The 15,259-nt window shown below is 44.4% G+C and overlaps 1 protein-coding gene across 2 annotated transcripts in view; it reads left to right on the top strand.

Moving 5' to 3' along the window:
- The first annotated feature begins 2,369 nt into the window (after positions 1 to 2,369).
- The window catches only part of RGN (regucalcin), a 677,053-nt gene continuing 664,163 nt past the window's right edge, over positions 2,370 to 15,259 (top strand). The window contains exon 1 of one of the 2 annotated variants that reach the window (XM_033948729.1): positions 2,370 to 2,455. The gene's annotated coding sequence lies outside the window, so the exon portion shown is untranslated. Of the gene's footprint in view, positions 2,456 to 5,494; positions 5,518 to 15,259 lie in introns of those variants that run through there. The other variant, XM_033948730.1, reaches the window with a different exon arrangement.

Raw genomic sequence — 15,259 nt, 5'->3', positions numbered from 1 at the left:
AGGAAGTTCAAGCTCTGTTTCGTCTCCATGCCATCGAACCAGTTCCTTTGGAGGAGCAGAACAGGGGGTTTTACTCCAGTTACTTCCTTGTTCCGAAGAAGACGGGCAATCTGCGACCCATTCTGGATCTCAAGGCTCTCAACAAATTTTTGGTCAAAGAAAAATTTTGAATGTTGTCCCTGGCATCCCTTTATTCCCTTCTCGAGCAGAACGACAGGTTATGCTCTCTGGATCAAGTTCCTGGTAGTGGTAGCAGCAGCTCTACGGAACCATGGTGTTCAAGAATTTCCCTACCTCAACGACTGGCTCAAATATTCAACATCTCAAGGTGTTTCATCATGAGAAGGTGGTCCTATGTACTCATCCAAAATTCCTCCCTAAAGTGGTATCGGAATTTTATCTCAATCAATCTATTGTTCTTCCACTGTTCTTTCCGAAGCCTCATTCTTATCCTGGAGAAGTAGCTCTGAAAGGTCACTCAGACACAATAATCAGACTTGAAGAAAGCAACAGGGTTTATTCAGCATATATGCGACTCCCGAACACCAAGTTGGCAGCTTCAAAAGTCCCGAAACCAGGAAGTTACAGGGATATTTATACATTCTTCTGGCTATACAACTGAATTCTAGAAAAATCTTTTCACGTGTTACTTTTCTTAACAATCATTGGTCCTAAGCTCACACTAGCAGGTCACTTATCTAAGCCCTGCAGTCTTTCTGTTACATGTCCAGGAGGGCGGAATACAATATCATGTATGCTGAGATAGCCATAAGAAGCTAGAATGCCCAAGCTAAAACACCTAGTGCAGGCAGGCTAGAACATGAGATAAATTAGGTCTGCAATGAAACATAATTCAGCATTTTATTAAAGAGAAAACTTAGTTCAACACTTAGGAAAACCAGTCCCAGACTCCTTCAGCTCTTCACACTCTGGACTGTAAACGTGCTTTGGCCTTCTATTTGGAACGCACCAAACCACACAGAACTGCTCCTCAACTTTTTGTCTCCTTTGATCCAAATAAGTTGGGATCCTATATCTACACGTACCATCTCCAACTGGATGGCTGCTTGCATCTCATTCTGCTATGCCCAGGCTAGATTACCCCTACACAGTAGAGTCACAGCCCATAAAGTTAGAGCAATGGCAGCTTCAGTAGCTTTCCTCAGATCTACACCTATTGAGGAAATTTGCAAAGTTGCTACTTGGTCCTCGGTTCATACTTTCACTTCTCACTATTGTCTGGATACTTTCTCCAGACGGGATGGCCAGTTTGGCCAGACAGTATTACAAAATTTATTCTCTTAAATTGCCAACACTCCCACCATCCCATTTTGGTTAGCTTGGAGGTCACCCATATGTGAGAATAGGCTGCCTGCTTGTCCTGGGATAAAACATAGTTACTTACTGTAACAGGTGTTATCCAAGGACAGCAGGCAGCTATTCTCACAACCCACCCACCTCCCCTGGTTGGCTTCTCTGCTAGCTATCTGAACTGAGGAGACGTGCCCTGCACTGGTTGGGAAGGCACTCGCGCATGCGTGGTGCGGTTGACTCAAAACTTCGAGTTTCTTCAAGCAAGTCTGCTTGCAAGCTTCCGCATCCGGGCTCCGCTGATGACGTCACCCATATGTGAGTAGCTACCTGCTGTCCCTGTTACGGTAAGTAACTGTGCTTTCAGGTCAGTTGTCATTTACTATGCTTTCCTATATACACACAAGAAGCTCTAAATGTAAATGTATACTCTATATTTATTATACTGAGTTTATTCCTATAAAATATTATTTTTATGCACCACCTGGCTGTTTATTAATTTTACTTCCCGATGCTCCTCTTAGGCCTGAACCCAAGACATCTCAGGAGGACACCCACAAAATACTCATTGGGAGCTGTGGACCTCAACATCTGACATACAGATTCTGACACCCCCTTCCCCCCCCCAAAAAAAAAAAATAAATAAAAGTTACAAGAACCTTATACCAAAAATCATCTAGCACTGCGTATTACCTTTTCCCGCTTCTCCCAGCTGTATTGCTTTAATTCCCCATCCGGCTGTTGCTCAGTAGTGACATGGCTGACTCCTGTGGTTTGGTCTTTTTTCTCGCCTTTCCTTTTCGCTTTCTTCGAAAACAAACAGCCCATGTTTTCCCGCTCCTTTACACCCTCTTCAATCTAACACGAGGAAGAATATAACATACGTGACCGTGTCTCCCGCTCAGCTGCCGTTTCAATAAGTGCTTCAACGCAAGGAGAGGAAAAAAACCAACCAAACTTAATTTGACATCCACCTCGTACTAACTACTTGCAATCCACCCCGAACCGTCCCAACATTCCTCGCGCCTAGCTGCATCACTGTAACTCCCACCCCTCATCCCTTTACTACCAATCACACCTCAGCATCCATCCGCCATGCCATACCTTGCGAAACGCTTTCTTGTTACGGCAAATAATAAATAAGGTACAGTACTGTATATGCTGCAGCATTTGACAAACAATCCGAAGACTTGTAGCTCTGAATTGTTATGCATAAATTTTTTATTAATTGAGCTTCTTTTGAAGGCTGGCTACAAGAATTTTTTGATTATTTTTTTTGCAATCGCGGGATGCAGTATTTGGGCTAATTTTCATGCAGTATGACTATGAGTAGTTTTGGGTTTTTTTTGTTCAGTATATTATTCAACCAATCAGCTCAACACCTAAAACCTGCTCAGTTCTCAACAGTGACTGACGTCTTTCATATCCTTGGGACTCAGCTTTCTGACTTGAGGGGCCAAATGCAGAAAGCTACCGTGGGCTGTAGTACATGGTTAAGGAGTACAGTAATCTGTAATGGATGGGCACTGTTCCCTCTAAGCCAGAGGTCTCAAACTCAATCACATTACATTATGCTTGTTAACCGCATAACCACAAGTTCAACGCGGTTTACAAAAGACTATTAATGGTAAGCATAATACAAAGAATAAGTTAATGAATCAAATACTTGGAAAAAAGATGTCTTCAGTTGTGTTCTCAAATGTGCTCAAAATTCTTTGTCATGGGAGGCTGCTTGGTTCCCTAGTGCAGTGTTTTTCAACCTTTTTACACCCATGGACCGGCAGAAATAAAAGAATTATTTTGTGGACCGGCAAACTACTAGGACTAAAATATAAAAACCCTGTTTCCGCCCCATCTCCACGAGCTCGGTCACCTCAGTAACTATAGAAAAATAGACAAATATAGTGCAAAATATAGACAACAGATATAAATTCTCAAAACTGACACATTTTGATCACTAAATTGAAAATAAAATCATTTTTCCTACCTTTGCTGTCTGGTCATCTCATGAGTCTCTGGTTGTGTTTCCTTCTGTCTGTGTATCCTTTCTTTCATTTCTTTCTTTCTGCACTCAGGCCCAAGAATTGTCCCTTTCTATTCCCTCCCTCTTTCCTTCCTATGTCCTTAGTGCCCCCGGTGCCTCCTTCCCATGTCTTTAGTGCCCCCAGTGCCACTTTTCCATGTCCTTAGTGCCCTTCCTGTCTTTAGTGCCCCCAGTGCCGCCTTCCCATGTCTTTAGTGCCCCAATGCCTCCTTCCCATGTCTTTAGTGCCCCTTCCAGTCTTTAGTGCCCCCAGTGCATCCTTCCCATGTCTTTAGTGCCCCCAGTGCCTCCTTCCCATGTCTTTAATGCCCCCAGTGCCTCCTTCCCATGTCCTTAAATACCCCTTCCTGTCTTTAGTGCCCCCAGTGCCTCCTTCCCATGTCTTTGTAATTTTTCAAGGTGTGAAAAATCGATCCACTTGTACCCATTCTACTTCACTCAGGATTTTATAGACTTTAATCATAAGAATAATAATAAAAAATGTATTATTGTATACCACTCAACCACGAAGTTCCAGGCGGTTAACAACAATCAGTGAAAGGTTAGAAACATAGAAAGATGACGGCAGAAAAGGGCTATAGCCCATCAAGTCTGCCCACTCTACTGACCCACCCCTTTAAGTCTACTGACCCCCTTTAAGGTTCATCAAGTTAATAAAAATAAGTAACAAGAAAAAAATTACATAGTTTTCTACCAAACTTAACAAACAAGTGTGTGGGTTTTTTTTAAGTTTTCTAAAAACATAAGAATCAGTTTGACAAATAAGCGGACTTAACCAGGAGTTCAGTTTGCCTAGTCAAAAGGCAAATGTCCTATTCAAAAATTTCTTGTAATGACAGTTCTTAACTGAAGGATACATAAACATTAACTTATTACGAGTGTTTTTTAATAAGGTATAAAAATTAAATTTGGAGGCTAGATATCATGAAGCCAAACCGAAAAGAGATTTAAAACAAAGACAACCAAATTTGAAAATACGTGCCTCAAAAGGCAACCAATGTAATTGCTGATAAAATGGGCTAATGTGATCATATTTCTTCAGGCCAAAAATTAGGTGCACTGCTGTATTTTGTACTAATCGAATACGTTGTAAATTTTTCTTAAATGATGCAAGATAGACGATATTACAATAGTCGAGGACAGACAGAATTAGAGACGGTGCCAAAATTCTGAAAGAAACAAAATCAAAATATCTTTTGATAATTCTGAGTTTCCAAAGGATCATAAAACATTTTTTTATCTTAAGGTCAGTATGATCCTCAAATGTTAACTGTCTATCTAGTGTAACCCCTAAAATCCTAATAAAAGGAACGATTTCAAAAGTTTGATCATTGATTAAGACCTGTTTGTCTGAAATGGTATCGTTGGGCTGGCAAGAAAGAATTTTGTTTTATCTGAATTAAGTTTAAGTTTAAATCTGAACATCCAAAGTTGTATCTTTGCCAAAATTTCAGCAATCTGGACTTTTACGTCCTCAGAAAAAGATGACATAGGCAATAACACAGTAATACTGAAGAAAGTAATGGAAAAATCCTATTTAAGTGACCAAATGAAGTTCAAACTAGCAAGAAATGTAGGAACACTTATGATATATAATGTGTGTTTTTTGTATAAACAAGGGAAAAAAGACCTCAAAATACCTCTTGTATGTGATCAATAAGTCACAACTTTTTCGGGGTGGGTATCATCACTGGTCAAAAACCCTTGATTTTTAATTTATAATTTTTAATTACAATTTTTTGTGTATGCTTTTTTGATTTATTTTCACTTTAAGTCAAATTATGACTATATAAAAAATTTTCTTCTTATGAATGAGCATATATATAACTAGCATCTTGTATGACAAGTATTCACATGATATTTATCTTATTCTAATGTGAAATACTGAAAAAGCACTTATCTCAACAGCCCGACGGAGGCCCAGCCCATTTCGCACTGATGGGCTTCTTCAAGGGTAATGATAAAGTTTGTGATAGTGCCAATATAGTATTCAATTTTGCTCAAAATTCATTCAAAAAACTGCTGCTCATTATGCCTCTCTCTATATAGCCTAGCATCCTTCTGGCTACAGCCACTGACTTGTCACACTGTTTCTTCACTTTCAGATCCAAGGTCCCTCTCCACATCCATGTATATCACCCTCTCACCTCCCAGGATATACAGTATGTCTCCCTCGGATTTCTACTTCCCAAATGCATCACTCAGTTTTTTTTTGCATTGAATTTTGGTGAAGGGATGACATAATAGAGGGTAGATTAAGGTTGAGAAAGTGAGTACATGTACCATGGATGGAAATGGAGAACTAGGGAGTGAGTGAAAGCTGGGGGATAGGAAATTGGGGCAGGAAAGGGATGGGGGGAATGAGAGTACTGAAAAGGAGATAAGAGGGAAATTGGAAAGGCTGGTGGTAGGCAGATGAGAACTGAAAAGGAGGAGACTAAGAAGAAAACATAAATCTTCAGAGTAGGAATGGATCAAAAAGGAGACGCACTAGAGAACATAATCCAAAAATACATTTAATTTAAAAAAAATAAAGGAACTGAAGTCCAACATATAGCCAGAGGCCCAATAAGGATGACAAATCATGCACAAAGGCCCAATACAGACCCATGTTTCGGCACAAATGCCTCAGCATTAACAATTTCTGTTATGCTCTAGTCTTTACAGGCACCTCACTGCATTTGAACCGTAGATTACCATCTGTTTGCTCCTAGAACATTAGCTCTGGGAGCAAAGGGAAAATCAGGTCACCTGAAGAGGGGAGTGAAGTGAAATGCATAAAGACTTGTCATCAAGTACATCTTCCTGCAGTATCTTTTTGTTTTTCTGGCATTCGACATCTACTGCAGTTTCATTGGAATTCCTTTGTGTACTGCATAACATATATATCATATAATAACCCCATAATGGTAATAATGGAGCCACAGAACTGGTGAATATACCGGTAGTACCGTTGCTAGAGCTATTTTAGGATGCATGTAAATACACAATACTTAGTTGAAATGGTTAACCTATTTAGGATGATGTAAATATAGTAAACTAAGAACATAAAAAGCGCTCTCTGGATCAGACCTTCAGTCCATCATGTCCAGCGATCTGCACACGCGGAGACCCTGCCAGGTGTACACCTGGCATAATTTGTGGTCACCCATATCCCTCTATGCCTCTCGTATGGAGATGTGCATCTAGTTTGCTTTTAAATCCTAGGACGGTTGATTCCGCAATAACATCCTCTGGGAGAGCATTCCAGGTGTCAACCACTCTCTGCTTGAAGCAGAACCTCCTGATATTTGTCCTGAACTTGTCCCCCCTTAGCTTCATTCCGCGTCTTCTTGTCCGTGTCAAATTGGACAATGCAAATAATTTTTTCTGCTCTATTTTATCGATTCCTTTCAGTATTTTGAAGGTCTCGATCATATCCCCTCGCAGTCTCCTTTTCTCAAGGGAGAACAATCCCAGTCTCTTAAGTCGATCCTCATATTCCAGTTTCTCCATACCTTTTACTAGCTTCATTGCTTGTCTCTGCACCCTCTCCAGCAGTTTTATATCCTTCTTTAGATTGGGAGACCAATGTTGGATGCAGTATTCCAAGTGGGGTCTGACCATTGCTCTATAAAGCGGCATTATGACCCTCTCCGATCTAATTGTGATTCCCTTCTTTATCATGCCCAACATTCTGTTTGCTTTCTTTGCTGCCACCACACATTGTGCTGACAGTTTTCAGGGTCCTATCAGTACAGCCAGGTCCTTTTCTTGTTCACTCTTACCCAGAGTTGCACCTGACATTCTATACTCGTGTTCCTTATTCTTTCTGCCTAAATGCATTATTTGCATTTCTCCATATTAAACTTCATCTGCTATTTCTCTGCCCATTTCTCTAACACAAGTCGCTTTGGAGTTCCTTGCTATCCTTCTGCGATCTAATTGCCGGCATAGAATTATGTAGGTTAACTACAATCTTGAAATGAACACAGGAGAGCCAAATCCACGAAATCAAAGTCGCAAGGCAAAGAGTGGATATGTCCAAATGAGACTGGTGAGCTCAATTTATTTCATAAAAGTCCTTTTATTAATCAAACAACTGAATAGTTCAAAATCAATGACTTGACATGTACATGTTTCGGCAAAACCGGCCTGCTACAGGAGTCTTAAGAGCCTAATGGGGGATTGAAATGCCCACAAACGCATAGACTTTATGGGTTTTAGTCAAGGGAAATCTTGCCTTACCAGTCTACAGCATTTCTTTGATGGAATGAATGAGCATGTGGATAAAGGTGAATCAGTTGATATTGTGTATTTGGATTTTCGAAAGGCATTTGACAAAGTACCTCATAGTAACATAGTAGATGATAGCAGATAAAGACCTGAATGGTCCAGCAAGTCTGCCCAACCTGATTATCGTATTTTCACGCATATAACGCACGCGTTATACATGATTTTTACAAACCGAGTATAACCATGCGCGTTATATTCGTGAGCGCGTTATCCCCTTTTTTTTTACATAGTTCCCCCTCCGACATCCGATTCACCCCGCAGGACCGCTCGCATCCCCACCCCGAAGGACCGATCGCGCTCGAACCCGCACCCCCACCCCGAAGGACCGCTCACATCCCCCTGCTGCTTCCTCTGCCGGTGGTCCTGCCCCTTCTCTTAGCTCTGCGTCTACGCTGCTTCCTCTTCCGGTGGTCCCGCCCTTTCTCTGACGTCAGAGAAAGGGCAGGACCGCCGGAAGAGGAAGCAGCGTAGAAGCAGAGCTAAGAGAAGGGGCAGGACCACCGGCAGAGGAAGCAGCAGGACGACAGTAGGCAGCTTCTACATGATGGGGGGGGGAGGCTGTGGGAGTGCGAGCGGTCCTTCGTGGTGGGGTGCGGGTGCGTGTTCGAGCGCGAGTGGTCCTTCGGGGTGGGGGTGCGAGCGGTCCTGCGGGGGGTGTGAATCGGACGTTGGGGGGGGGATCAGGCTTTCAGGGTGGGGACAGGACTTCAAGGGGGGACAGGACTTCAAGGGGGAGAGGAGAGTCGGGGCAGGCTAAAGGAGAGTCGGGCTGGCCAGAGGAGAGTCGGGGCGGGCTAAAGGAGAGTCGGGCTGGCCAGAGGAGAGTCAGGGCGGGCTAAAGGAGAGTCGGGCTGGCCAGAGGAGAGTCGGGGCGGGCTAAAGGAGAGTCGGGCAGCGACGGGAGAGTCGGGGCGGCATGCGCGGTATAGGGGTGTGCGCGGTATATAAAAATTTATTTACATAAATTACAGTTTCCCGCGCGCTATACCCGTGTGCGCGTTTTACACGGATGCGCGGTATATGAGTGAAAATACGGTAAATCTAAAAATGTGTTGTTGTTTTCATAGCTATTTCTGGGCAAGAATCCAAATCTCTGTTCTTAGGTTCCAACTACTAAAGTCTCTGTCAAAACTCACTCCAGTCCATCTACACCATCCCAGCCATTGAAACCCTCCCCAGCCCATCCTCAACCAAACGGCCATATACAAACACAGACCGTGCAAGTCTGCCCAATACTGACCTTAGTTCTTCAATATTTACTATTCTTTTCTGATTCTAGATCCTCTGTGTTCATCCCACGCTTTTTTGAACTCCATCACCGTTTTCGTCTTCACCACCTCTCTCGGGAGCGCATTCCAGGCATCCACCTTCGTAAAGAAGGATTTCCTAACATTGCTCGTGAGTCTACCACTATTCAACCTCAAATTATGTCCTCTAGTTTTACCATTTTCCTTTCTCTGGAAAAGATTTTATTCTACGTTAATACCTTTCAAATATTTGAACGTCTGAATCATATGTCCCCTGTCCCTCCTTTCCTCTAAGGCAGCGGTTCTCAACCTGTGGGTCGCGACCCCTTTGGGGGTCGAATGACCCTTTCACAGGGGTCACCTAAGACCATAAGAAGACATTAATTTCCGATGGTCTTAGGCAGTGTTTTTCAACCGCCGGTCCGCAGGGCCAGCACGTCCATTGGGCCCAAGACAGCGTTCTTCAACCGCTGGTCCACGGTGCGATCAACGCGGCATCTTCGGGTTGGCTTCCTGAGTGCTAAGGTGCACAAAGCCATGGGAAAAAGCTCCTATGCACGGCCTGCGCCTGAACCGGAAGCCTTTTCTCCGACATCGCAACATTAGAGGGAAGGCTTCCAGATGAGGTGCGGGACGCGCTTGAGGAGCCGCTGCCCACAGCTTTTTGCAATGCAGCACTCAGGGAGCTGGCCTGAAGACGCTGCGTTGATCGGCCCAAAGATAACACCGGGGGCAGGCCAGAAGGCAAGGCACATGGAGGGAGAGAGACAACAACGGTAGGGGAAATGCTTTTATTTTTTTTTATTTAGTGATTGATTTGTCTGTTCAAGAAGAAATACATTTGTTTCTTTTCCTCTGGGGTTGTATTGCTTGCAGAGTCTTGCATCTTAGGGTTTGTTTGTAAATATTAGTACTTTTAGTTTTTGGTCCTGCATTTGCATGGGGGTTATCTGTTTTCTGGTAGGAATGAATGTTAAAAAGCATACAGTGTGCTTTGTGTATTTTAATTTTGTGGTTAACCATTATGTGTTGTTAATACAATTATATTGTGTGTATATATGAAAAATGAATGGAAAAAATGGTGTTACAATTAGTATTATTATAGGGGCGGGATCTGGGGCAGAGATTGAGTGGCGATTGGCACGACTTTGCTACAATTGAATCGGAGATCTGTAGACTACACCCACGTAGAGAGAAGTTACAGCTTCTCTTTTCAGAGTGATCCATATTGCTTCTTCCTCTCCCCAGGTCCCTTGCATTTTAGTTGCTTGGATTGTTTATGTTGCAATCTTTACTACCATCACATCTTGTCTTTGGCTGGGGTAGCCTCTATAATTGTCCTTCATACATACTGTAACCGGCAGCCTCAAGGCAATGGGTCTTGGGCCACCGGTACAAGAAAAACCTCTTGTGAGCCGCTGTGGGCAGCACAAGGAAAAATAATAAAGCGTTTAGTTTAAGGACACCACCGCACCAGGTAAGTTCTTTTCCAAAATAAACTTGAACTTTATTTCTCAAAGTAAAAATAAACAGAAAGCTTGTCAGGATGATTCTGCTTAGTAACATAGGCTAAATGTTCATATGGCAAAGCTGAATAAGCCACTAGTCTCTGTGGGTGTATCAAAATAAGGATAATTCAAAACATCCAACAGGAAATTTCCCCAACAGAGTAGAGTCCACATTAATTCACAGTCCAAAAAGTATGAACAGCAAAAGAAAGGAAAACTTTCAAAAACAAGATAAACTTCAGGGCTGCACTACTTCAGCACAAGTCAGTGCACCCGCACTGGCTTCATCAGCAGCAGAGTGCTGGTCAGACAGTGTGCTCCGTGTGGTGTTAATCTGCCATAAAATTGGCCCTCTATCCCACCACTATGAACACGGGGCTAACCCCACTGTCTGGGACTGAAAAACAGTTCACTTTCCCCCACCAGGGAAAACAACAAACTTCCAAAAAGGAAAAACAAATATCAAAATATCCAGCACTTGCAGGCAGTTAGAAAAAACAAATTCAAAGTACTCACTGCAACAGAGTTAGTCACTTGGTTTTTATGCAGCATACCTCCATGGGCAGGATTTCACTAGGCAATTCAGCATTTGTCTCAGGGTTTACTTCCAGCTCCATAGCAAGCGGTTCCTCTAGTAAACTCAGAGGCATTTCTTCCCCAGCCTCAATCAGTTCCATAGATTCTGGAGTTTGGCTGACATCCAGAGCTCTAAGCCCTGAGCGCTGTGGCCTGTCCTGACCCTGTTCCTGCTGCTTCTGATTCTCAAGTAGTTTGGTTCTTAGGGATAGCAGTCTGCAGCCCCCTCCCCCCCAAACCCTCAGGTGGAAATGATTTCCGGGTAATCATTCTAGGCTTCAGTGGGGGATGGGAATCCTGCACTCCTGCTCCCTCTATAGGACAAAGAAGGTAATTCATCCATAGATTCAAATTGTGCTTTAAAAGAGGATATTTGAGTGAAATCTGGTTTAGACTTGTGCACTGCTCTAGGGACACTCCTAGCAGGCACAGGCTGCATACCACAATACGCCACCCCCACCTTCTAGTTTAAATGCCTAGAAACATATTGTTTAAATTTCTCCACAAGGATTCTTTTTTTTTTGCTGTAAGACTTCCTGAAAGACTTCTGAGAAAATTAGAAAGTTATGGAGTAGGAGGTAATGTCCTTTTATGGATTGAGAACTAGTTGAAAGACAGAAAACAAAGAGTGGGTTTAAATGGTCAGTATTCTCAATGGAAAAGGGAAAATAGTGGGGTTTCCCAGGGGTCTGTGCTGGGACCACTGCTTTTTAACATATTTATCAATGATCTTGAAATGGGAATAAATAGTGAGATAATTAACCCCCTCCTTTACTAACGGGTTTTTAGTGCCCGCAGCGGCAGTAATTGCTCTGATGCTCATAGAATTCCTATGAGCGTCGGAGCAGTTACCACCGCTGCTGGCGCTAAAACCCACGCTACATATTAGTAAAGGAGGGGGTAAATTTGCTGATGACACAAAGTTGTTAAATCGCAACAGGATTGTGAAAAATCGCAAGAGGTCCTTGAGAGACTGGAAGACTGTACGTCAAAATGACAGATGACATTTAATGTGAGCAAATGCAAAGTGATGCATGTGGGAAAGAGGAACCCAAACTATAGCTATGTGATGCTGGGTTCTGTGGCAGGAGTCACTGCCCAGGAAAAGGATCTAGGTGTCATTGTTGAAGATACGTTGAAACCCTCAGCTTAGTGTGCGGCAGGGCTGGCATTAGAGGGGGAGCAAAAAGGGCAGCTGCCATGGGCCCCATAGCTTCAAGTGGCCCCTTGCCTTCTATTTTGGGCCCTCACCTCACCCGCGGCGGCAGCAACATCATCACCTGCGGCAGCAGTGGTCATCAGCTTGCGTGTGCCAACAGTGCATCAGAAATGAATTTAACTGTGCCGGTGCCAGTAATTCACACCGGGATGCATTCCTGGGGCCGGCACAGTTAAATTCATGAAGCATGTTCGGCACGTTCAAGCTGATGACCACACCAGCGGTGTGAACTTGCAGCAGCTCCCCGCATCTGCTGGTCCACCCCCCTCCAACGTAACTTCCGGAGCAGAGCCAGACGTAGTCATCGTGGAACCTTCCTGCACCTCAGCGCGGCTGCCGACTCTGCTCCAGAACAAATACGTTGGAAGGGGTGGGCCGGCAGCCGGCTGCTCCAGTCATCACGGGCGGGACCTTGGTGTATGAAGGGAGAGAAAGGAGGACTGCTGGTATGGAAGGGTGATAGAGGGAGAGAAAGAGGGCAGTGTGGTGCTGATGGAATTGGTGTGCAGGGAAAGAGACTTGGGAGTTCTGATCGATAAGTTGATGAAGCCGTCTGCACAATGCACTGCGGTGGCAAAAAGGGCAAACAGAATGCTAGGAATGATAAAGAAAGGGGATCACGAACAGATCGGAGAAGGTTATCATGCCGCTGTACCGGGCCATGGTGTGCCCTCACCTGGAGTACTGTGTCCAGCACTGGTCGCCATACATGAAGAAAGACATGGTACTACTCGAAAGGGTCCAGAGAAAAGCGACTAAATGGTTAAGGGGTTGGAGGAGTTGCCGTACAGTGAGAGATTGGAGAAACTGGGCCTCTTCTCCCTTGAAAAGAGGAGACTGAGAGGAGTCATGATCGAAACATTCAAAATACTGAAGGGAATAGACTTAGTAGATAAAGGCAGACTGTTCACATTCTCCAAGGTAGGGAGAACGAAAAGGCACTCTAAAGTTGAAAGGGGATAGATTCCGTACAAACATAAGGAAGTTCTTCTTCACCCAGAGAGTGGTGGAGAGCTGGAACACTCTTCCGGAGTCTGTTGTAGGGGAAAACACCCTCCAGGGTTTAAAGACTAAGCTGGACAAGTTCCTGCTAAACTGGGACATACACAGGTGAGGCTGGACTCATTTTAGAGCACTGGTCTTTGACCTGGGGGCCGCCGCGTGAGCGGACTGCTGGGCGCGATGGACCACTGGTCTGACCCAACAGCGGCAATTCTTATGTTCTTATGTAAAGGGGAGAGAGACATAAGGGGGAAGGATACTGGATGGAAGTGGGTTGGAGGAAAAGAAAGGAATGCTGATGGAAGTGGGGGGAAGGGAAAGGGGAGAGAAACATAAGGGCAGACATTGGATGTTAATGGGGATGGTAGAGGGGGAGCCTATGCTGGATGGAAGTGTGGAAATGATGCATTGCTGGTACTATTAGACCTCAGTGCTGCCTTCGACACCATCGACCACTCTCTCCTCTTGTACAGGCTAAAGTTCATCGGAATCGATGACAACACACTTCAGTGGTTCTCTTCATTCCTGAAGTGCGGAAATGACGCACTTCTGGTACTATTAGACCTCAGTGCTGCCTTTGACACCATCGACCACTCTCTCCTCTTGTCCAGGCTAAAGTCCATCGGAATCCATGACAACACACTTCAATGGTTCTCTTCATACTGGACATAGTGGGAAAACACCGAATCAGAATCCACTCTTTCGCTGACGACCTAGAAACATAGAAATAGACGGCAGATAAGGGCCACGGCCCATCCAGTCTGCCCACCCCAAAGACCCTCCCCTACCTTTCTCTGTGAATAGATCCCACGTGTCTGTCCCATTTGGCCTTAAAATCAGGCACGCTGCTGGCCTCAATAATCTGAAGTGGAAGACTATTCCAGCGATCAACCACCCTTTCAGTGAAAAAGAATTTCCTGGTGTCCCCATGCAGTTTCCCACCCCTAATTTTCCACAGATGCCCCCTTGTTGCCGCTGGACCCTTGAAGAAGAAGATATCTTCTTCCACCTCGATGCGGCCCGTGAGATATTTGAATGTCTCGATCATGTCGCCTCTCTGCGCTCCTCGAGCGAGTATAGCTGTAATTTATCCAGCCGTTCTTCGTAAGGGAGATCCTTGAGTCCCGAGACCATCCGGGTGGTCATTCTCTGGACCGACTCCAGTCTCAGCACATCCTTGCGATAATGCGGCCTCCAGAATTGCACACAGTATTCCAGGTGGGGCCTCATCATGGATCTATACAATGGCATAATGACAACTCTATCTTCCCCTAGGCCAGGGGTGTCCAATGTCGGTCCTCGAGGGCCGCAATCCAGTCGGGTTTTCAGGATTTCCCCAATGAATATGCATTGAAAGCAGTGCATGCAAATAGATCTCATGCATATTCATTGGGGAAATCCTGAAAACCCGACTGGATTGCGGCCCTCGAGGACCGACATTGGACACCCCTGCCCTAGGCCGTCACCGAGACGCACAAATCTATACCCTCCAATCTTGTTTAACTGAAATAAAGACCTGGATGACCAGAAACAAGTTACAGTTAAATGAATCCAAGACAGAACTTCTCTGGATCCACAAAGATCTATGTGTATACCCTCGTCCATCCTTTTCCTGGGGCACAAACACCCTTACATCCAAAGACAACGTCCGCAGCCTAGGAGTAACTCTTGACTCTAACTTATCAATGACAGATCACATATCCAAACTAGTATCATCCTCCTTCTACTACCTTCGCCAGCTAAAAACCATAAGTGCATATTTCTCAGAACCCGAATTTGCCCAACTGCTCTACGCTTTTGTACTATCCTGCGTATACTATTGTAACACTACTAGTGGGCCTGCTTACCAAAACTCTCTCCCACCTCCAAATGGTGCAAAATGCTGCAATCCGCCTTCTGAAAAACCTAGGCATCCGCAACCATGTTACCCCTGCATTAGCTTCCATGCACTGGCTGCCCATTCAAAAACGCTGCGCTTTCAAGGCCCTGATCCTTGCTTTCAAAACCTTCCATGAAATTATTCCGTACTACATGAAAACTAAACTACAAATCTACTTCCCAAAGCGACCACTGAGGT

This window comes from Geotrypetes seraphini, chromosome 6, assembly GCF_902459505.1.
Source record: "Geotrypetes seraphini chromosome 6, aGeoSer1.1, whole genome shotgun sequence".
Lineage (NCBI taxonomy): Eukaryota > Metazoa > Chordata > Amphibia > Gymnophiona > Dermophiidae > Geotrypetes > Geotrypetes seraphini.
This window is presented reverse-complemented; position numbering and strand designations above follow the sequence as displayed.